Consider the following 23,223-nt stretch of genomic DNA (forward strand, 5'->3'; position numbering starts at 1 on the left):
TGGGCTCCAATCAGAGTAGTCAAAGCTTAGACCAGTACTTTACCTTTAGGGATTGATTGATTTAATATGTTGCAAATTTATAGCGTTTGATTCATTCACCCCAGAGGAACCTCAAACAATTCCCAGATAAGCAAAACGTCCAACACGTCTTTGAGAATAGACATATACATGATATGACAGCTGTTTATGTCTTTTAATAGAAGGGGGGGATCTTTTTGCTTTCCAATTTGGCAATGATATATTCTCTTTGGCCAGCAGAGTAGAGATACTATGGATTAAGATGCAAAGTACAAAGAGAGAAAGGTAGATCATAGGAAGCAATCACAGGGTGATGAGAAGACAGAGTAGGAAATGCTGATTTAGATAAATGAGGCATATTAAAGGTTAAAATGTCATTTATGAGGATCCTTACCCCAGAGGAATTTATCTTAAGCCCTAAAATAGATTGACATAAAAGTACAAGGTTTTTAAAAAATACATAGTCACACAAGTACAGTCTAAAACCTCTTATTTAAAAAAAAATATTATGTAAGGAGGACATTAATTAAAAGCTCTCCCCACACCCACACCAAAATAAATGCTACAGAGAAGAATAATGCTGGAGAAAGACATCCCTGGGTTTCAGCTTCCTTATCTATAAAAATCACAGTAAAAATACTTGCTAGTTTGAACTTGAGGCCTCTGAGATTCTTTCCAAATTATTTTTATGATTCTAGGTAAGATAAACTCATTGTAAGTTCAAGATGTCACATTTAGCAGAAGGATATGAATTTTAAAAAGGAATGAAGAGGCTTCGATGGGATGAGCCACTAAGGATAAACTATTGTGCAGTCTGACAGGTTTGTGATGGACACATATGTATGTGTTAGGAGGGAGAGATTTCCCCCAGCCTTTAAATCACACTGCCATTACTAAAGCAAATTCTCACAAGGAATTCTCAACCTTAGCTGTGTACTAGAATCTGGGGAGCTTTAAAAAATCCTGAAGTCCAGGTCATGTCACAGACCAATTAAATCAGGATCTCCAGGGATGGGACCTGCACATCAATGTTTTTAAAGCTCCTGGGGGGATTCCTTGTGAGCGGTGATGAGTACCACTGCCTCCTGCTTTGATGTTACAGGTTCTAGTTTTTCCTTGTTCCCCATTCATGTCCATTCTCCCTTCTTAACCACTTGTTTTCTAGACTTTGGCTTCCAGCAAAAGACACAAGTTAATAAACAACAGCTTCAAATAGACTATGTAACCAGCTCTGACAATTGCATAAGGTCAAATTCTTATAATAAATTATATCTATATCTATATTCCTAGAGCTCAGCTTTTCTGATTGGAACCTGAACCATTTGTGGGCTAGGGCTGGGTGAATAGAATCAACAGGCTTTGCTATCTTGGCCACGACTTCCCTTTGTCTGCTGCTGCTGCTGCTAAGTCGCTTCAGTCGTGTCCGACTCTATGCCACCCCATAGACGGCAGCCCACCAGGCTCCCCCGTCCCTGGAATTCACCAGGCAAGAACATTGGAGTGTTTGTCTACTGGCAGGGAAATCCAAGATCTGACAACGCCGGATCTTCACTGAGCTTTTGACAGCAACCTGCTAAGTCAGAGCAGTGACTCTCCCTCCGTTTTCCATTGTCTCTGTCCCTGCCCATTACCGGTGTACAGTGCCCTGTCCTGTACGTTTACCTTCCCCGCTGTCCACTTAAATCCAACCAACAATAATCAGCTTTTCCAATCACCTTTTTCTGATACCCCTTTTAACTATTTCTCTGATTTTGGTCATGCCTCTGAACTTTATGCCATCTCTTCACATATGTCTGTGATATTACTACTGTTCTCATTTGTGCCACTTCCTATTCTTTGTTAAAAATCTTAATTCTTGAATTTAGAATGCAATAATTCTTATATCTCTTCCTATCTATATGAGACAAAGTTAGGAATGTAATAGAGGCTCACTGAATAACTGTTGAAACGAATAGATTTTTATTGAAGGTCCATTATTTATTTATTACTATACCTGTTATGTTAGAATGGGGCTGGCAGTTTGCCAGCTTTAAAGAGAGCCACAGTATTAACCCAAAGCAACTTCTGTCTGCCTGCCTTTAGGACACATTAACACCTACAGACCTGGCTAATAAATTTGTGAATTAGTTGTAGAAAGATAACAAATATGCAAAATGTTTTAGCCTTAGAATTTTGAAAAGGAAAAAAAAATTTATACCTAACCACTCAATAATAGAAAATATTTTTCTTTGAACAATTTATTTTAGCTTTTTATTTTTAGAGCAACATTAATAATCTGTTTTCAAAAAAGCATATTATGATACTATGTTATATGACATATTTCATTTAGCCTCATTTTGAAGTCTGAAGTGATCGACTTGTTTTTAAAAGCTGCAGCTGCAAGTAAGAGGAGTATGCGAAACTCACACTTGACACTTGAAAATCAAAACTTTAGAGATACAAAATTTTTCAATTCAATAAAAATTATGTACAGTTAGATCTTTATTCCATATGTAAAACTTTATAGTCTGCTCAATTTTTACTTAAAAGAATAAGAATTTTGCAATAAAGCCTAATTTTTAACGCCCACATAACATTTTATTCCATAAATGTAGCCAGTTTACTTAATCAATCTCCCACTGTACAACATTTGATTACAATTAATGGTTTACTCCTACACTGTTCATGGGAATGTAAATTGGTATAGCCACTGTAGAGAACAGTATGGAGGTTACTTAGGAAACTAAAAATATAGAGCTATGATATGATCCAGCAATCATACTCCTAGGCATATATCTGGAGAAAATCATAATTCAAAAATATACATGCACCTCAATATTCATTGCTGCGCTATTTAGAATAGCCACGACATGGACACATCTTAAATAGCCATTGACAGAGGAATGGAGAAAGAAGATATGGTATTTATATATACACAATGGGATATTACTCAGCCATAAAAAATGAATGAAATAATGCCATCGAAACAACACGCATGGACATAGAGATTGTCATATTGAGTGAAGTAAGTCAGAGAAAGACAAATATCATATGATATTGTTTATATGTGGAATCTAAAAAAATGGTAAAGTGAACTTATTTGTGAAACGTAAATTGAGTCACAGTTGTAGAAAACAAGCAAGGGGAAGGAGGGGGGAGGAATAAATTGGGAGATTGGGGTCGACATACACATTGCTGCTGCTGCTACTACTAAGTCACTTCAGTCGTGTCTGACTCTGTGCGACCCCATAGACCGCAGACCACCAGGCTCCCCCATCCCTGGGATTCTCCAGGCAAGAACACTGGAGTGAGTTGCCATTTCCTTCTCCAATGCATGAAAGTGAAAAATGAAAGCGAAGTCACTCAGTCGTGTCCAACTCCTAGTAACCCCATGGACTGCAGCCCACCAGGCTCCTCGGTCCATGGGATTTTCCAGGCAACAGTACTGGAGTGGGGTGCCATTGCCTTCTCTGGGCATACACACTACTATACATAAAATAGATAACTAATAAGGACCTACTGTATAGCACAGGGAACTCTATAATACTCTGTGGTGACGTGTATGAGAAAAGAACCTAAAAAAGAGTGGATATATGTATAACTGAATCAGTTTGCTATACAGCAGAGACTAATACAAAATTGTAAATCAGCTATACTTAAAAAAAATTTTTTTAATAAAAAAGATAAAACAAGATATGGTTCAGTAATGTATCTGCTCATCAATCTTTTTGACCATGATTTTAATAATAACCTTAGGATAAAAATTTTAAGGCAAAGCCACTTAAAACATATGTGCATTTAAAAATGTTTCATACATATTTCCAGCTTTTTCTTAGAAAGGGTATACCAATTATATCTTCATCAATAATTTATCCTTTTTATTTTGCCAAGTTGTTAAGCCCAATTATATAATTATTGTTTTAACTTGTATTTCCTGTAACCTACAGTTCCAAAGACAATACAAATTTTTGTGGTTTGATAGGCAGAAGGATGCATTTCTTCCTCAAACTTTTAGTTTACAGAATTCTTTTATATGCAATAAATAAATAGTGATAGAAAACACTGATTTCACAAAAGAGGGAGAAAGAAGCATAATTTTGAAAGGAGAGTAATGAAAGCCAAAGAAGTAGGAAAAATTGAAGAACAGTCATTCTTTCCCCATCCCAAAATCAGCGGTGGACAGCGAGGGGAGAGATTTGCCTAAAGTGGGGATTAAGTTGCTCTGGATATCAAACAGATTGTGTAAACACTTTGGCTGGGACTCTGCAAGTATTAGATGTTATAATTAACAGGGCATCAAGCCAAACATTATACATCCAAGACTGATAAAGGAAGTTAGAGTAGAAATTGGAGAAGTGTCAATAGATAATTTCACAACTTAGTTGAGCTCAAAATGAGATCCCTGAAGATAAAGACAATAATTAACATAACCATATTATGATAAAAAGGGAGAAGGGCTGGCAAATTACTCGGAATTACACATCAGTCTATTTGAACCTTATTGGGAGAGAAACTGCACAAGCCTTTTAAGGAGTCCAATAGAGCTCTACTTAGCAAGCCCATGGTTAGAGGGAATGGAGCCCCTTGCTCTCGTTATTTTGGCTCATTGGAATTTTTTGAGGATATTATTACAGTGAAGGTGCGAAGTCATTTTCAGAAAAGAGGAATCATACAGCATGTGCTATTTTTGCTTTGTTTGTGCGGGTCTGGAGCTGGGATACTGCCTACTGAGAGGAGACTTCATTTGTACAAGCTGTGAATAATCTGGATCCTTCTGAAGTGGTTTGTAAGAGGAAATGCTTTGTAAATTTCCAAAATTCTTGTTTAAGAAAAATCTTCTACCAGAGGGGACTGTCCTATAAAGTCTTGAGAACATGGCTGTTTTGAGATGAGTGGACTAGCGTAGCAAATGTATGAGGTGGCTGGCAGGCAGTCTCAACCTACCAGCTCCCCCAAAGCCTCTGGGGACCTCTAAGAAGCAGCACAGCCTGGAGGCTTGATTATTGCCCAAAGTTCAAAGAAGGGGAAAGAAAACACAAGAGGGGAGGATCTAAATGACAGAAGAGAGATAATGTATAACCAGTATGTCACACAGGAAGGCTTTGAAGGACATGCCCCTCCACCCTCTCTTTACTCTCATTTTGAGTCTTTCTTACACTGTATCTAAGGTCCCCTGAACCCACAAAACTGGGCAGAAATTTTCTGAGCCAATTATTTGCTTGACAATTCTTTTCTCACATGCTAGGAAATAGAGAACAATCTATCATTTCCTGCTTTAGACACAGCTGGGGCAAAAAAATTAGTCCAACACATGTATTAGCTTTCAAGTATACTTTTCAAGGACATAGGGGTAAAGAATTTGCCTGCCAGTGCAGGAGATGCAAGTTCAGCCCCTCGGCTGGGACGATCCCCTGGAGAAGGAAATGGCAACCCACTCTAGTATTCTGCCTGGAAAATCCCATGGACAGAGGAGCCTGGCTGGCTACAATCCATAGGGTCACAAAGCATCAGACATGACTAAGCACATACTTTTCAACAGAATAAATATAATGTAAGATTTTTTTTAAATGTTAGCAATCAATAATCTGCCTGAGACAGTGGTCACACCCTACTGTTTCATGGGCTTTGGCTTGGCCAATCTAGCAACTTTCTAGTAAAAAAACAAAACGAAACAAAAAGACAAAACCTCTTTAAATATTTGAGTCCCTATCCTTCTTCTGAAGTTATTTGGATTGCTTCTAATATAGGCTTTCTGCCCTAGTTTAGAATAATTTCCTGTAATCCAGACATAGTGGTTGTAAAACTGAATAACCACAGAACATTTACAAGCCCCTTGAATGACCCATCCTGCCTGGAAAAAGGTTCCCTTCCTTTGGCAGCATCTCTGAAGCCACGATCTGGGCATCCTTGGACAGAACATGCTGTCCTGGCTTAATGGGCACAGGGTGAGCAAGAGTCTCAGTTGCACCTGCATGGCCAGGTGGTGCCCATAGTTCGTATTTATTTTCAGAAACCAAGGACAGTGTTACTCCACTTTATTGAACCACAGCCCCAGTTGTGGGAAATCATGGAGATCAAATGTATTGGCCTAAAACAAGCTTTGGCAAACCTCTGGGAAGAACATGTCTTTTCTGTCCTAGTTGAGTGGATACATTTCCTCGCTTCGAATGGGGTCATGCAACCACAATTCCTTGTAATAGCTTCCTTTAATAACCAATACCTTTGTCTGGGTATACCTGGCTCTGTCTGAGTTCCTAGGGTAGATTAAACACTTTAAAGTGGATAAAAGAAAGAAAATTACAGTCACTGTGCTCAACTGAGTCTGATGCTACCAACCAACCTTTGTGATTGTCAAGAGGTGACAGAGAAGGTGAGAAATGGGAGGACTTCTCAGGATTGCTTACGCTCCCCATTAAATTAATACTGAAAAACTTCAGGGTCAATTCAAAAGCAGGAAAGCATACTTTAGCCAGTAGGAATGTTTCTACAATTAGGCAAAGCAAGTAACTGTGCATATTTAATTACCATAAGTTTTCTTCCCCCTGTCAGCATGGAGAATTGGTTTTCCGAACTTCATACTTTCACATGACATCTCTCTCTATGCCGTATCTTAAACTAAACAGGTTCTCATAAGATTGCCACAAGTTTCTTATGCTACTAATGAGTAATAAGCAACTTAAAGATGAGTACAAGTTGTCATCAGATCTACAACAGTGCTCAGTAAATGGTAAACTTGCACTGAAAATCTGTTGCTATCTCACTGATATGTTTTTGGGATATCAAGTGACTCATCCTTCTCTGGTATACATTTAGATCTTTTCTATCCTTAATACCAGTCATGCCACTTGATTTCCCAAGAATAAAATTTCACATTTCTCTAGGCTTGGAAGATTCTCAATATTTAACCATGTCTAATTGAAAATGCAAATACATATAAGGGGAGTGAACCCAAGGTCTCCTCTTCCGGCAATGTGTTCCTGCTCTCCCAAAGTATTTCTCTTCTTCAGGTCCTTGCTTCCTAGTATCTTCTTTATTATCTGAAGAGGCATGCAGAAGATAATTAGGATATTTTGTTTTCCCTTGCATGGAGATTAAAATAGCTGCTAATTTGTTTTAGTGTATTAAGTCAAAGAATTTGCTCTAGCTCTTCTTGAAATTTTTGATTTGCAACTTTGACGCATCTCTGTGTTAAAAACCAAATTCTACTTGGCTTTTTGAAAGTCCAGGATAATTTCATATTTGCATAATTAGCTTGAATAGTGAGTAGCTGAGCCTTTCTCTGAAAGCCTTCACCATTTGAACTACCATGGTGTTCCTTTTTGGTATGTAGGGGAAAGAACATTAATTTTTATAAAACCCCAAAAGACAAAAGATCAGTCAAAGCAGTGATGGTCTATATCCTCCTATTATGCATAGGAATTCAGTGTTAGAAAGAAGGGAAAATTTCACAATTTTCAAAAATTTATACTCCAACTGCCTTAATCCACAAAGGAAATGTCAGGGTTGCAATACAGGAGGAGACCTGTTTCTAATTCACATCCCTGTCTGCGGATTTGATGCTTTTTAGAGTTTGGAGAAATTCATCCCCTTACTCCCAGCTTCACTGTGAAGTCTTTGAGTGTTCTCCACTCCTCTCTGACTCTTTCAAGAATAATTAGCACCCTCATCAATTTCCCTGCCGCTGCTCATTTGACAAAAGAGTGCCATTTGAGTGAAATGTTTGCATTCTCTGCTGAGCAGAATTTGGGGGCGGTTTCTAATTCTATAGGTTTCACAGCAGTGATGCTCCCAAGAGAGTCATAAGTGAATTTGTGGTAACACAAGCAGTTTTTGACGACCAGCAGTGTTTGAATTGGCCTTTCATTTCAGTGATTAACAGGTGTGGTGCCGAAGCCTTTGGTTTCAGCTTCACTTACTTCAATAGCCTGCTTCTGCTTTGCTACCAGCTCTAAGAAACAATAGTATCAGACTTACAGAAGAGCAACTAGCCTTCCACACATTAAGATTATTTCAGAAATGATTTAGGTAGAAAAGTCTAACCCATAGCACTAAATAGGCACAATTTCCCAGCTTCTTACTTTCACAACCATATCAATAAAATAACTTATTTTACACTAGGTGTCTTAACTAAACAATCTCTTTTAACATCAGCACTACGTAACAAATTATGACCATTAATCAATAAGACTAATCCTGAATCATTAGCATGAGGATGAGTCTTTCCTCCTGAATTTCTTCCTTTTTTCTCCACGTGCCTACACTTGGGCAATATACTTCCAGAAAGTTTCCTCTTGCAAATGATGATCAGAAAGGAGAGCGGGAGGATGTAAACATAATAATTCATGTTACTGTTTGTTTTCAAGTAGCCTCAAAGTTGGTTTGAAGGGTTAACCAAAAAAAAAAAAAAAAAGAGTTTTGAAGAGGAATGATAAGCTATTGAAATGTTTTCCCAAATTGCACTGATGTCCCTTCACTCATCTGGAGTATCTACTGTACACTGAGTATTGCAGCTGGCTCTGGGTGAAATGCCAGGAAAAAAAACCACATTGTTTCTGCCTGTTTGAGAATGAGAGACAGGCCAGTGACACATGAAATAAAGAGTAATACAAATAGCTAGCAGGGTCAGGAAACTGAAAATAAAGGGATTGGCCCCCTGGAGCGGAGACTGTCAGAAAAGTTACGGCACTGAAGGCAGAGGGCACAGAGACAAGAAGGATCGAGTACGTGGGCCAATGGGTGAGGCTGAGTCAGCTGCACAGGCCAAGGAGGATGCCACTCAAGTGGCTGTGGATCCCGCTACATTTAGGTTCCAGATAATGGCATTTGTAGTGAGAGAAACTCTAGTTTCTTAACGAGAGAACTGAGGCAGAGAAAGCTTTTGTGTATTTCCTTATTGCAATCTGGATTAGACTGGATGTTCAGGATCAGCTAAAGCTCACTTTTAAAAGAACAGTTGGAAGCAAACAATCATTGATAGTAATATGAACAATCAAGGAAGTGCTCCAAATCGACTAACTTGTGGTTGGTTATTCTGCAGTATGTACTTGCTCAGTCAGTGTCCAACTCTTTGCAACCCCATGGACAGTAGCCCACCAGGTTCCTCTGTCCATGGAATTTTCCAGGCAAGAATACTGGAGTGGGTTTCCTACTCCAGGAGTCTTTCTAGTTACTTTAGGACTGATATTGATCAAAATAGTAGATTGAATCTAATGAATTCACTGGTGCTAAGTCGCTTCTGTCATGTCTGACTCTTTGCGACCCCATGGATTGTAGCCCACCAGGCTTCTCTGTCCATGGGATTTTTCAGGCAAGGATCCTGGAGTGTCCTTTTGCCATTACCTTCTCCAGGGGATCTTCCTGACCCAGGGATTGAACCCACATCTCTTATGTCTCCTGCATTGGCAGGCGGATTCTTTACCACTGGCACCACCATATTAATCAAAATAGTAGATTAAAACGAATGAATTCACTTGAGCTCCAACTAACTTCAAATGTTACTGAGTCACTGGAGCCATCCACGTCTCCAAATGATTCACCTTAAATAATTATAAGGCAAAACTATTACCTGAGATGTGATCAAATCCAGACACCTAAGACAGGAAACCTACAGATTCAAGGCTATTGACATATTCCATTCCTTATCATGACACTTAAAATCCTGAAGAAATAAGGACTTCTTATTCACAAGTTTATGGAATTCACTGGAGCCAAGGCTGACCTTGTAATCCCTGCCGTCAGTCTTCAGAGACTTCTCACCCACAATATAACTGTTTGATAGCAGACTTGTCATTATAAGATCTGGACTTAAAGTTGAAATTTATGATCAGCACAACATTCATGATATGCACTGCAGTGTGACTCAAGTTTTGATATAGCTTGACATTCACTGGAGAATATTTTTTAAAGGCAAAACTTGGCTTTAGTTTTAGTCATTGGTGCTTTGTTATCTAAAACAGAAGAAAGCATTTATCAATGCATCAATCAAGGTTTCGGGGATCTCAGAATGTAAAATTACTTAAGGGGACTCAGGGGAGCCATCCCAAACTGTCTACCTAAAATGACTTCAGTGTTATTTTTATTTTTTACTGTGAATACTAAAGTTATCTGATTATAGCGACTTTGCCTCACACTTACTCAGGAACAGATTCATGACCCTGCTTTCAAGCTGAATTTAAACCTTAGAGAGATTCCAAAGTATAAATAGAGCATCATAATCAATACCACCCTTTTACAAGACTCTGGGAAATAAGTTAGAAATTCCATTCTTCTAAAATGAAACATAAATTAATGATATTTTCAAAACATAGTTTAAATGATGTATTCTGGCTGCATCTTCAGGGTTGTTTCCAAAACTCAGAAATTAAACTATAGCATATTTTATTGAGAACACTGCATACTTTGGAATTGATAGGAACACATGCTACAGCTTTTTATGTATTGTGTTTACGTTAATTTATTCATTCTACAAATATTTATTTAACACTTATTATGCATCAAAGATCATGAGAGATGCCAGGACACAAAAGGAAATGGGAAGGAAAACTATTTTTGTCACAATTCATTTTCTCATTATCTCAAGATATTCTAACATTTTAGACTGTTCAGTCCATGATTCTTTTTTATCCCCACAGAATTTAAAGACTGTTTCAGTGAGAATCTAAATAAAGACTTCAGCTAAATATAGGGATGGTTAATCTAGGTTGATTATTAATAACAGGTTGGAAATTATTAACATGCTTCCCAACCATTTTAAGATTGGTTTTTCAAGTATTGTTTAGTCACTCAGTCCCACTTTTTGCAACTCCATGGATGGCGGCATGCCAGGCCTCCCTATCCTTTACCATCCCCCAGAGCTTACTCAAACTTATGTCCATGGAGTCAGTGATGTCATTCAACCATCTTTTCTTCTGTCATCTCCTCCTCCTCCTGCCTTCAATCTTTCCCAGCATCAGGGTCTTTTCTAATGAGTCAGTTCTCAACAGGTGGACAAAGTATTGGAGTTTCAGCTTCAGCATCAGTCCTTCCAATGAATATTCAGGACCGATTTCCTTTAGGATGGACTGGTTGGATCTCCTTGCAGTCCAAAGACTCTCAGGAGTCTTCTCCAACACCACAGTTCGAAAGCATCAATTCTTCAGTGCTCAGATTTCTTTATAGTCCAACTCTCACATCCATACATGACTACGAGAAAAATCATAGCTTTGACTAGCTGGACCTTTTTTGGCAAAGTAGTCTCTGCTTTTTAATATGCTGTCTAGGTTGGTCATAACTTTTCTTCCAAGGAGCAAGCATCTTTTAATTTCATGGCTGCAGTCACCATCTGCAGTGATTTTGGAGCCCCCCAAATAAAGTCTCTGTTTCCATTGTTTCCCCATCTATCTGCCATGAAGTGATGGGACAAGGTGCCATGATTAGTTTTCTGAATGTTGAGTTTTAAGCCAACTTTTTTACTCTCCTGTTTCACTTTCATCAAGAGGCTCTTTAGTTCTTCTTCACTTTCTGCCATAAGTGTCATAGCATAGTTTGGAGCAAGTAGGCCACTATATTCAATTCTTGATCTTCTTTGAAGAAATGATTGCACCAGATTTCAGGGTGTCATTATAGAAAGTATAGAGGTAATGAAAGAGAATAAAAGGGCTGAAGGGAAGCCAGTTTCTATCTTGATTGCAGGAGTTAGGCGGAGGAAGACAGAGTGCAAATAAGGAGACACATGTGGCATCTTTGAAGACATTCATTTTTTAAGAGCTTGTAATATTCTGCAGAGAAACGGTGTGTGTCTCTACATGTTAATCATGTTAGAATCTTTGACAACCACATTAGTGTGAACATAAAAATCAGTATAAATTAAATGGACATAAGAAAGGGGAGGTATTATTGTAATTCCTCTATATGATTAGCAAAGCATGGATTTCTTCTTTTCTAGTAAGTGTGGACATGTTGTAAATACTATGGACAAAATACAGAAGATGAAAATGAACCAAGAGAAATATTTACGATGATCCTTACTTTGGCTGCCTGTGAGAATTGCAAAAGTGTGACTGTCTTACTGCCAATGAAGACAAATAAGATAGCACAGCCTAGGGGGCTAAAGCAAGTATTACGTTTGTCTCTATGATGATAGGTTTGAAGGCTGTGAAATATGTGGGCAAAAACATCTGAAAGCTTGTAAGTATAGGTCTGGACAGGAGGAGTAGGAAGGTTGGCTTAGAAAGGTAGATCTGGGGATGATCTGCAAGATGCTGCTGTTGTATCTGGAAGCCCACAGGAGTCTGCCAAGGAGAGGGGGTTCTGGGAGCCATGTCACCCAGGAGTCAAGCCAAGTTGGAGGTGGTCCAAGACACGGGGATAGGAAGGCTGGGGCGAGACTGCAGAGGACACATTTCTGGAGCTTCAAGATTCAGTGTCTGTACTAATCCTGCCCCTTCTTATGGCTAGACACTTGCATTTTAGAAACTAGCAAGTAAACAGCAACAGCAGCGAAACCAAAAACAAAGAGAAGACAGATGCTTGTGAGAATAGAGAGATGCCCACAGAAAATGAAAATGCGACCACAGACCGGTGTGAATGGCAAGTACACCAGACACATTTAGTTACTTTAATTTTATAAAAAGTTTTTGCTCACATGATTTTTAATTAAAGAAATACATACATAATACCTTATATGCCTAGGCTTTGTGCTATAAGCTGAAGATATAAAGGGGTCGAAACCTTCTTCCTGCCTTCAAGGTGCTGCCAGACTAGTGGGGTTAATTGAAAAATCACACCGACACATGTGTAACTTCAGACTGTAACAGATGCAAAAAATAAGGAAAGATGGAGGATGCTATGAGAACACCGAACAGATCCAGTTTGTGGGGGAGCATAGTCCAGGAGAAGGTGTGGGTGGGGAAGGAATAAATACTGGGCAGAGGGGACATCAGATGTCTTGTTGGGAAGGAGGAGCTTAGAGCATAAGAAATACTGAGATAAAGTTGGTGTAGCTGAAGCCCAGTGAACAAGCTGCTCTATTTTTTTATCTTAGATAATTTGATACAATATCTACTGTGCCACTTATAACTTATGTTTGATTCAAGTTTTAAGTGTATTTGCTTTCCCTGACATCATAGATTGATATTATGGATCAGCACTTCATAATGGGATTTCCCTATCCTGGGCAGAACACCTCAACTAATTTCCTGGTTAGCACAGGAAATGACTGAAGAGTCGGCAGTCTGGCTGAGAAACTAAAACTGATGAAGCAACATTAAGCAGGGAGCAGAAATAGGGATAATAAAGGACTAAATGGTGAATTACACGTCAATTGCGGCTACAGGATTTCATAATGGAAAATACAGGGAGGGCTCAAGGAGGAATCCTCTGAACTGGGCTTTGAAGGATGGGTAGGATTTGTCTTGAAAGGGAAGGAGAAAAGCTTTACTTGTATGAGAAATGACATGAAGATTAGACTAAAAATGGCATCTGTGAGGTCTGGTAAGATAACCAGGCTCTCACAAATAAATGGTGTACATTCCACAGTTGTGGGAGCTAACACTCTAGATCAAGGAGAACTTGGAAACATGGGTTGAGGAGCTCATATTTTAAGCTGGGTCCTGGTGACTTGCCTCTACAGTTTGAAGGGTGAGGTCTAAGAGAGGCAGCTAACCTTCCTGACTTAGAGGACCACCGGAGCCCAGAAGAGGTGGAGGGGGACCAGTGTCCCTTCTCACACAACAGCTGATGAAGGGCCAGCTGTACCCAAACTCCATCCACTCCAGTGGAAATATTCCACCACACCAGCAGCCAACAGCCTGTCCCAGCACTGAACACCAACCTATAGCTCTTCCTCTCCTTGCAAGGCTATTAGCCGTGATTCTAACACTCAGCCTGATCTAACTTAAGCGGTATGCTTAAGACTCAGCAGTTGTCTTGTTTAAGTACATGTTAAACGAAAGCTAGAAACAGCTCTTACCTCAGAACGCAGCACATGATAAGTGGCAATAAATAGATGGTATGGCCTCTTTCTTCACAGCAACCAGCACACCCTAGTTTCTCTATCCCAACTTGCATTTTCTTTCTACAATTTAAATGCTATCATGCGCTTTATTTTTCTAAACTGCTTCTGGTTTTTGAACACCCACAGCAGATGGTCTCTGGGTCTGAGCCGTAGCACTGGCCTCACCTGGGAGCCTGTTAAACACGCAGGTTTCCTGGTGCTCCCCCACCCCCTCATGCAGCCCTGCTTAACCAGAAACCCTGTGAGGGAGCGGGGGGAGGGCCCTGAGTGCTGTGGTTTAAAGAGCCATCCAGGTGATTCTCCAGCGTGCTAAAGGGGAGAATGACTCCCCTGCAGTATACAGCTACTACGGCTCCTTAGAATATCTTACAAGGTTCTTTACAGTCTGTCCCTAACGCACTTCCCCGGCCGTGGTCAGCCTTTGCTCTGGCCCACAGCCCAAGCCCCACACTGAGGAGTATAGACAATGTACAGTTTTCAGAGCCGCCTGGCCGCACCGAGCCCTATAATGCGCCCATGCTTTTGTGTGGTCATTCCTAGGACCTTGTGTGATGGCACCGCACTCATTCTGGCAAACTCCACCTTTTCTTTCAAGTCCACCCTCAACATTCCTCAGCGGAGCCCAGCACTTACTCCCTCCTTGGCCCCAAAGCCGTTTGTTTCTCCTGCTAATATAACATTATCACAATGAACTGAAGGCTGTTTCTGTGTCTGTCTAGGCTCAGGACAGAAATCTTGTTCCAGTCAATGCTGAATACTTACCCACCTCAGACAGTCATCAGAAGCTGGACTCCAATCCCAGTTCAGCTGGCTGACTGGTGCCCCGGGGCACAGGGCTTCGCTCTGACTCCTGCATCCCTGTTTCTGCATGTGTTAAACAAAGGGGCAGATTAAATAGCTCTGGGGCTTCAAACTAGGACTCCTCATTTCTAAGATGCAGCCTGGTGATTCTTAGGCAGTCTGAAGTTTGAGAACCACTGTTTATAGCCTCCTTACCCGTATAAAATTAAAATACCTCCAGCTACGTCGTATTTAGGAAAATGCCATCTTTAGTTCTTGCTACTTCAAATAATTCAGACTCCTATATCGCTGCCTACTAAGCAAACCATAATAAGGAAGCCAAATTGCTTCTTGGACTTTTGGCTAAGAACAAGCATAATAAGGGGTTTCCCTGGTGGCTCAGACAGTAAAGAATAGGTCTGCAATGCCAGAGGCCTGAGTTTGATCCCTGGGTCAGGAAGATCCTCTGGAGAAGGGAATGGCAATCCCAAGGAAGAGGAGCCTGGTGACCTGCAGTCCATGTGGTCACAAAGAGTCAGACATGACTGAGTAACTAACCGCACAAGCATAATAAGGAGTTTTGTATCTACCATCAGCTGTACTAACTTAAGGAACTTTCTCCTAATTTCACAAGTCTGTGGAGGCCCAGCAAAGAGTTACCAGTGACTTGGAGAAGAAGCTGAAGTAAGGTCTGGGAAGGAAGTGGGAAATTTAAAAAAATATATTAATATATGCTACAGTCCATTAGAACAGCAAAGAATCTGACACAACTGAAGTAAATTAGCAGGCACGCATGTTGGACACATTTCTGTTTGACCAAACAAACAAACAAAAAAAATTAACAATTCAGTAATCACATATTCAAATAATCAAATCCGTTCCCAATTAAAGATAAAATGTCATAGCCTCTCCTGCCCCAATTTCTCAGGAGCTGGTTGTTGTAGTTTTTATGAAGTGGTAAGATTCCAGGAATGTGCCTATCTGAATATTTTTTTTCTTATCAGCAATGGCTGATTCAGGGGCAAAGACAGGCCACCCACAGTACCTCTAAGCCACAGTTTGCTACCAGCAATGATTTGGTTAACCTTTGATTAAACACAGGAATTTAAAGCATGAAAAGGTCTGGAACCCAACACAACCTTTTGACACAATGCTGTCTGTCATTAATGATAATCCACCATTAGATGTTCAGCTTTGAAAATGGAATTAGACGACTCCAGTTTGCAGCCCTAACCCTGTAGTACTGTAAACTGAACCCTGCTGGGTTTGGAGACTTCCTGATTTACTGCTTCGCCTTTTAACTGTTTTCAGGCAAATGGGAGTCGGGGGCAGAGTAAAAGAGACCAGGGATCAAGTGAGCACAAACAAGGCGTCTCAACGACCATCAAGGGAAGTGACTTTTGGCTTCAATAAGTCACCAGGTCAAAAGAGCTTTATTCCCAAATTGATTTAATCTTCTCTCTTTTCTTTCTTTCTTTTAAACTAGGTGTAAGAATTTCCTTGCTGGGACATCATGCAAGAAATATTTGGTATCCTTTTTCACTTCCTTTTAAAAACAACAGCAATAATGTTCGAGTTCCCTGGGGTCCCTCCTAAGTCTCAAAGACTTTTTTCCTTTTTAGCCACAGTGGATCGCTGTGCCTGAAGGTTCCACATCTCATTTCACACGTAGTGTGACGTTCAGAGCAGGGTTCAGTATATGTCTAAACAGCTTGTAGAATGAACAAATGACCCAATCTGCCTTCTAGTTCCAGGACTGTGGTTTGCACATTAAAGCAAGTTTTAGACAACAGTAATATTACAGGCAGTTTACCTGACCTCTTCCTGTTAACTGCTGCTGCTGCTGCTGCTGTTGCTAAGTCGCTTCAGTTGTGTCTGACTCTGTGCGACCCCATAGACGGCAGCCCACCAGGCTCCCCCGTCCCTGGGATTCTCCAGGCAAGAACACTGGAGTGGGGTGCCATTGCCTTCTCCGTTCCTGTTAACTATTGCCTTGTTATTCTCAGGTTCACTTTTCTGGCTCTTGAAATCCATGGCCACCCTTCTCGACTCCCACCTGGTAGATTTGGCTAATTGGAGGTTAGCATCTCTCTCAGCTGTAGCTGGTGAAACAGGGATTTCTACGTCAAGCCTCCTCCTTCAGTCTCTATCCTGAGAAACCCCTCAGGAGGACTGCAGTTTGCCTTCCCTGCCCCCTGAGAGGAGAGATTTGGACATCATTTTTCACCTGTCTGAGTGTGAAGGACTAGAATAAGTTGTATTTTCTCTGGGTCTCAGATGCAGGGATGGTTTGACATAATTTAATCATTTTATTCTCTTCACCAAATGTAATGACATTGTTATCACTGCCATTCTAAAGCTTGTCAAACTGTAGTAACCTCCACAAAATTTGTTTCAAATAAAGGGATGTGACGCAACCACTAAGGCCACGACATCAGCTTTACTTTGGGAATCTGGAGGCTATTTCGTATGAAATCAGCCAATCACTGTATGGAGAAATTTTATTTAACAAACACATATGGCACTTGAGCTTCCAGGGTTGCACTCACGGTAAAGAACCTGGCTGCCAATGCAGGAGACATAAGAGACTTGGGTTTAGATCCCTGTGGTGGGGAGATCCCACGGAGGAGGGCATAGTAACCTACTCCAGTATTGCCTGGAGGATCCCATGGACAGGGGAGCCTGGTGAGCTAGTCTATAGGGTCGTCAAGAGTAGGACACGACTGAAGCAACTTAGTGCGCACGTAGAACTTACCATAAGATAGCACTGCTTTTTGTGCTTTATAAGTTAAAATTAATCTACTTTCCAAAATGTACGAGGTAGATACTATTATTAGCTCAAAATGAGGAAAGTGAGACACAGAGAATTAAGCAACTTACCCAAGATCACTTTGGTAACAAATGGTAGAGTTCAGATTCAGATCCAGAGAATTCCAGCTACAAGGTCTGTGCTCGTAACCACTTCACTTGACTCCATCTGGTATTTCTCAAAAAAACCTTAAGCTAAAAATGAATGATAATTTAATGATGTCATTAAATATCAAAGAGGCAAGGAATAGAATAACTGATTTTATTAATAATAATAGATAATAAGATAAATGGAAGATAATTTCTCCTATTATTTGATAGTATGATCTATGTTCTGATATATATTATGCCATACACAGTGCAGATATTCTTTTAAAAATAAGATTATATTTTTTTACTATGATACATAGGTACTATAACATTAGTGTTTGTTTCTTTTTTATTGTGAGATATATATATTTATATATGTAATAAAGTTTGCCATCTTAACCATTTTAAGTGTACGATTCAGTGGCCTTATTTTCACAGTGTGTGAAACCATCAACAAGATCTTCAGAATTATTCATTACCTTAAGAAGATACTCTCTACCCATTAAGCAATAATTCCCTATTATTCCTTGCTGCAACCACTAATCTCCTTCCTGTCTCTATGAATGTGCCTATTCTAAATATTTCTTATAAGTAAAATTATATAGTGTTTATCCTTTTGTGTTTGGCTTATTTCTCTTAGCATATTTTCAGAGTTCATCCATATTGTAGTAGGTTTGAGAACTTTATTCCTTTTTTGACTGAATAATATTCCACCGTATGTATGTACCACATTGTGTCTCTCCATTTATCTGCTGATAGAGCCTGAGGCTATTTCTTTTTTTCAACTGTTGCAAATAATGCCTGAATAAACATCGACATACATGCTTCTGCTGGAGTCCCTATTTTTTAATCTTTTGTAATTGCTAGTTGGAATGGTACTTCTCTAGTTTGAGCTTTTGAGGGATGGCCAACGGTTTTCAATAGCAACTGTACTATTTTACATCTCCAACAATAATGTACATGGGTTCTAATTTCTCCATATTTCAGGAACACTTGTTACTTTCTGGATTTCGTTTGATTGATAATAGTCATCCTAATGGGTATGAAGTGATACTTCACCGTGGTTTTGATTTGCACTGGGCTAATGAATAATGTTCAGATCTTTTGGTCATTTATATATCTTCTTCTCTCCATGTATTTTTAGTTGGGATGTTTATCTCTCTATTGTTGAGTTGTATGAGTTTTTTTCTTTAATACATATTCTGCGTATTAAACCTTTGTTAGAGTTAAGATTTTCAATTATTTTTTCCATTGTGTGGGTTGTCTTTTTACTCTCTTGATATGATGTACAAAAGCCTTTTTTTTATTTTAATGAAGTCAAATTTATCTAGTTTTTCTTGTTGTTGCTGTTGCCTGTGCTTTTAACATTATTTTTAAAGAACAACTGCCAAATTAAAGCTTGTGAAGATTTGCCATGTTTTCACCTAAGAGTTTAACAGTTTTAACTCTTAAATTAGGTTTTAATCCATTTTGATGTAGTTTTTGTATCTGATGTAAAGTAAGGATCTAACTTCATTTTTCTTAATTGTAGATTTCCAGTTTCCCCAGCACTACTTGTTGAAGAGACTATTCCTTCCCCCCTTGAATGGTTTTGGCAAGTTTTGGGGAAAATCATTTGACCAAATGTGCAAGAGTTTGTTTCCTGGGCCCTCTATAATATTCCTTTGGTTTATATGTTTATCCTTATGCCAGTTTCACACTTTTTTTTTTTAATTACTGTAAAGGGCGAATATTTACATAACTATATTCCAATCAGCTACTGTAAGATCAGAAGGTCAGCAGTTTTGTATGTAGGGAGATTATTTGTGTTCCATAAAACACTGAATTTAGCTGTTATTCAGTCACTCAGTCATGTCCAGCTCTTTGGGACCCCATGGACTGGAGCATGCCAGACTTTACTGTCCTTCACCATCTCCCAGAGTTTGCTCAAATCTAATTCAGTTAGCTAAATGTAATTACTCTAAACACATCACTCCTTTCTTAGAGAATTGTAGCTCACTGATAGTCTTCTCATCCTGGGAGGACTGGAGACTTCAGGGGTCATGTGCCTAATTCTGGCCAATAGACCCTGAACAGACATGACATGTGTCACTTCTAGGTCAAACAGGAGAGAGTAGCTTGGCTGAGAGATCTCCACGGCTCTCCCCCTGCCCTGAAAACCAAGGATGTGGTGGGTTCTAATGGTAGAGCCACGCAGATGGAGTCCAGCCTGTGTCTCTGAGTGGCTATGGAGCATAGAGCTCACCCTACTGCACCTTCACCTCACCCTGTGAAGGACTAGTTGCATGTGTGACAAATAACCCTTTGCTGTGGCAAACCACAGGGATGTGGAGCGTAGTGTTAAAATAGCACGTGTTCTCAAGATGTGATGCCTGGACCAAGAGCATAGCTTCAGCAAAACACTTATTAGAAATGCAAAGTCTAAGGCCCTACCGCAGAACACTGAATCAGAATCTGAGGCTGGGGCCCAGAACTCTATATGTTAAAAACTTATGCAAGTTAAAGTTTGCAAAAAGTCGGACACCACTGAGCGACTGAACTGAAACTGACTGAAAGTTTGAACACTACTGCAGAAGATTTAGCCTATCCTAATACTTGGTAATGTTTTGTTTTTTAAATAGAACCGTCTTTTGGACTCTGTGGGAGAGGGAGGGGGGGATGATTTGGTAGAATGGCATTGAAACATGTATAATATCATATAAGAAATGAATGAAGAAATGAAGTCCAGGTTCAATGCAGGATACAGGATGCTTGGGGCTGGTGCACTGGGATGACCCAGGGGGTGGTACGGGGAGGGAGGTGGGAGGGGGGTTCAGGATGGGGAGCATGTGTACACCCATGGCAGATTCATGTTGATGTATGGCAAAACCAATACAATATTGTTAAGTAATTAGCCCCCAATTAAAATAAATAAATTTAAATTAAAAATAAAATAAAATTGTTTAATAATTAAGTAAAATATGTGTGTAGAAATTGGAAAAAAGTAAAACTAACTGCATTTTCATAGTGGTCTTCTTTACTGTTCCTATTATTACCATGTGAGTTTGGGGCAAATTGAGTTTAGCTGTAGTATAGGGTACATGAAGTGGAGTAATGGAGAAGAAGATTGAGAATGGAGGTTTGTGTCATTATCAAGCATGCCATATGGACAATTAATGCTCAGTAAATGAGGATTATCTTCCTCTGTCCTTCGGCTCCTTAGTTCTTCCTGAATGGACTAATGCAGAAGCCCCCTCTCTTCTGTTAAGTTTTTCTCTGTTCTAGTGCTCTTACACTGCACTACCAGTTTGCATTAACCTTTCTGAAGTTCAGTTTTTATTACATTATTTTTAGCAGCTTTAATGGTGATGGAATTCACCTTGGGAAGCTTGGCATTGAGGGAGGGTTTCCATCATTACTAAATGATAAGAATGGCTCACTGTGCCTAAACTCTGTGCAAAGGCTGTGTTTTGTGCTGAACTCCTGCTTTCCTTTGGGGAATTGGGGCTTTTTACACAAGCTAGGCAAAGTGCCTGGCCTCCAATAAAAACCAGTCTCTAATGAACTGCCCTGCTAGATAACTTTCACATATGTTGTCACAACGTGGGACTGGAGGACTGAGGCTTCCTGTGTGACCCACCAGGAAAGACCCTTGGAAGCTTGCACCTGGGCTCTTCTGCACCGCACCTCATTCACCTCTGCTACTTGTTGATTTTGTCACCTTTCAGTGCAATAAATGACAGCCCTGAGTATAACTGTATGCTGAGTCCTCCGATTTGCCCTAGTGAATTGCTAGGCTGAAGGTAGACTTGGGGATCCTCAATATAACCTCCAACTCCTAGCTTCCACGAATCCCCAGCTGATTGCTCTGCTGTTTTTGACAATGCCCTGGGGCACAGATTGCTTCACTGTTTAAGCCAATTAATATCCAACCCTTTGTAGGTGTAGGAGGGTTGCCTGACATGGAGACTAGCTTCACCCTAGCAGGGCTCCTTTTAGCTGTCTCTTTCCCTGTTTCTGTTTCTCTCTCAGAATTGCTTATTGCTACCAGTATCATGGAGCTGTCAGTTTTTTCTCAGCTTCTCAGGACCAAGGTCACCAGTGTTTACGACACCTTCAGGCATAAACTTCCCCCGTGTGTGCGTGCACTCAGTCATATCTGACTCTTTGCAGCCCCACGCACTGTAGCCCGCCAGGCTCCTCTGTCTTTGGGATTTTTCAATCAAGAATCCTGGAGTGGATTGCCATTTCCTTCTTCAGGGGATATTCCAAAACCAGGGATGGAACCCACGTCCCTTGCGTCTCCTGCATTGGCAGGCGGGTTCTTTACCTCCGCATCACCCGAGCCCAAACTTCCCCATGCTCTGTTCCAAATGAAATCTGGTTCCTTAGAGAAACAGAGAACTTCAGAGCTCTCTGATCTTATGGCCCGACTGACCGCCCCACAACTCGAGGGCAGAACTTAGATCATATGACAGTGAAGCTGGGGCCAGGGAGCCAGGCCTGCTTCTTCCACAAAGATGTTCTACTCTTCAGCAGGGAGAGCTAGGTGGGGAGGTGGCCCTGTTCTTGCAGGTTGCCCCTTCTGGCATGGATCCTCCTCCCTGTGAGTGAACTGATTAGAGTCAATTAAGGCCTTGTCTTCTTGGCCCGACATATCTGGGGTTAGGGACCCTGCCCTACGAGTGGGGGTTGGGAAGGAGAGGCAAGCGCCAGTCCTTTTAGTTTGGAAGGACCTTTGCAACACAGGATGTGGGAATGAGACAGGGCAGCAGCCCCTTCTGGGGTGAAACTGTCGTCCTAAACTAGGAGCCGGGGAAAGAGGGAGCCCCATCTCTTGGCCACCCTTGCCTAGAGCAGAGCTTCTCTTACACTGATCAAGGGAAAGGGTGGGAGTAGATTGTAGCTAAGATGTCATAGGTGCTCACTGTTCTTACAAAGAGTTAGTAGTAGATTTCCTTGAATGACTATTTCCCTATTTAAAATTTCCAGAGATGAGTGGTTGTTTTTTAAAATTATCATTTATAATTGTCATCAGTCAATCAGTTTCTTTACTGGGCAAAGAGCTCCCTGAGCTCCTCACACCACTGTTCTGGAAGTTCTACTTCTGATTATATCATTATTATGCTCAAAATTGTCAAAGACTCACTATTTCCTACTAAAAGAAAATCTATGCTCCTTGGCTTGATTTTCAGTGTTCTGTATAATTTATCTCCATATTTTATCACTGTAAGTGTGACAGAGCAAGTCTGATGTTCCTTGAACATATCTTGTGTTGTTCACTCTGTCAAAATTTTCATTTCCTTTCATATCATAGCACATATTTATATCCTTCATTACACCAATATAAATAGCCCTTTTTGTGTCTCTGGCTAATTTTCCAACTCGCAGTTGTCTCTCTCTGTAAACTGTTAGTATCTAAAGACATAAATCACATTCTCTTTTTCTAATTTTGTACAAGTATTAATAGATGTTGTCATTCACTGCAATTAGCACAATGCCCGGCACACAGCAGACACTCTTGAAATATTTCTTGCTTTGTGAACAAATGGTTGAATGAGAATAAATCAGAGCAG

The 23,223-nt window shown here is 40.2% G+C and overlaps 2 long non-coding RNA genes across 4 annotated transcripts in view; one reads left to right on the forward strand and one right to left on the reverse strand.

The window, feature by feature from the left end:
• The window catches only part of LOC147359201 (uncharacterized), a 72,279-nt gene extending 58,071 nt beyond the window's left edge, over positions 1-14,208 (reverse strand). The window contains exons 1-3 of one of the 3 annotated variants that reach the window (XR_015140623.1): positions 13,946-14,082; positions 9,716-9,944; positions 5,282-7,034 (exon numbers count right to left, since the gene is read on the reverse strand). This is a non-coding gene — a long non-coding RNA (uncharacterized LOC147359201). Of the gene's footprint in view, positions 1-5,281; positions 7,035-9,715; positions 9,945-13,945 lie in introns of those variants that run through there. The other 2 variants (XR_015140622.1, XR_015140624.1) reach the window with 2 other exon arrangements.
• The window catches only part of LOC147359199 (uncharacterized), a 214,661-nt gene extending 196,166 nt beyond the window's left edge, over positions 1-18,495 (forward strand). Inside the window, exons 6-7 of the long non-coding RNA XR_015140618.1 lie at positions 16,257-16,299; positions 18,078-18,495. This is a non-coding gene — a long non-coding RNA (uncharacterized LOC147359199). The remainder of the gene's footprint in view (positions 1-16,256; positions 16,300-18,077) is intronic.
• The last annotated feature ends 4,728 nt before the right edge of the window (positions 18,496-23,223 follow it).

The sequence above is a fragment of the Bos grunniens genome, chromosome 14, assembly GCF_055505025.1.
Source record: "Bos grunniens cultivar Pamir isolate PY7600 chromosome 14, Bosgru_T2T1.0, whole genome shotgun sequence".
NCBI lineage: Eukaryota > Metazoa > Chordata > Mammalia > Artiodactyla > Bovidae > Bos > Bos grunniens.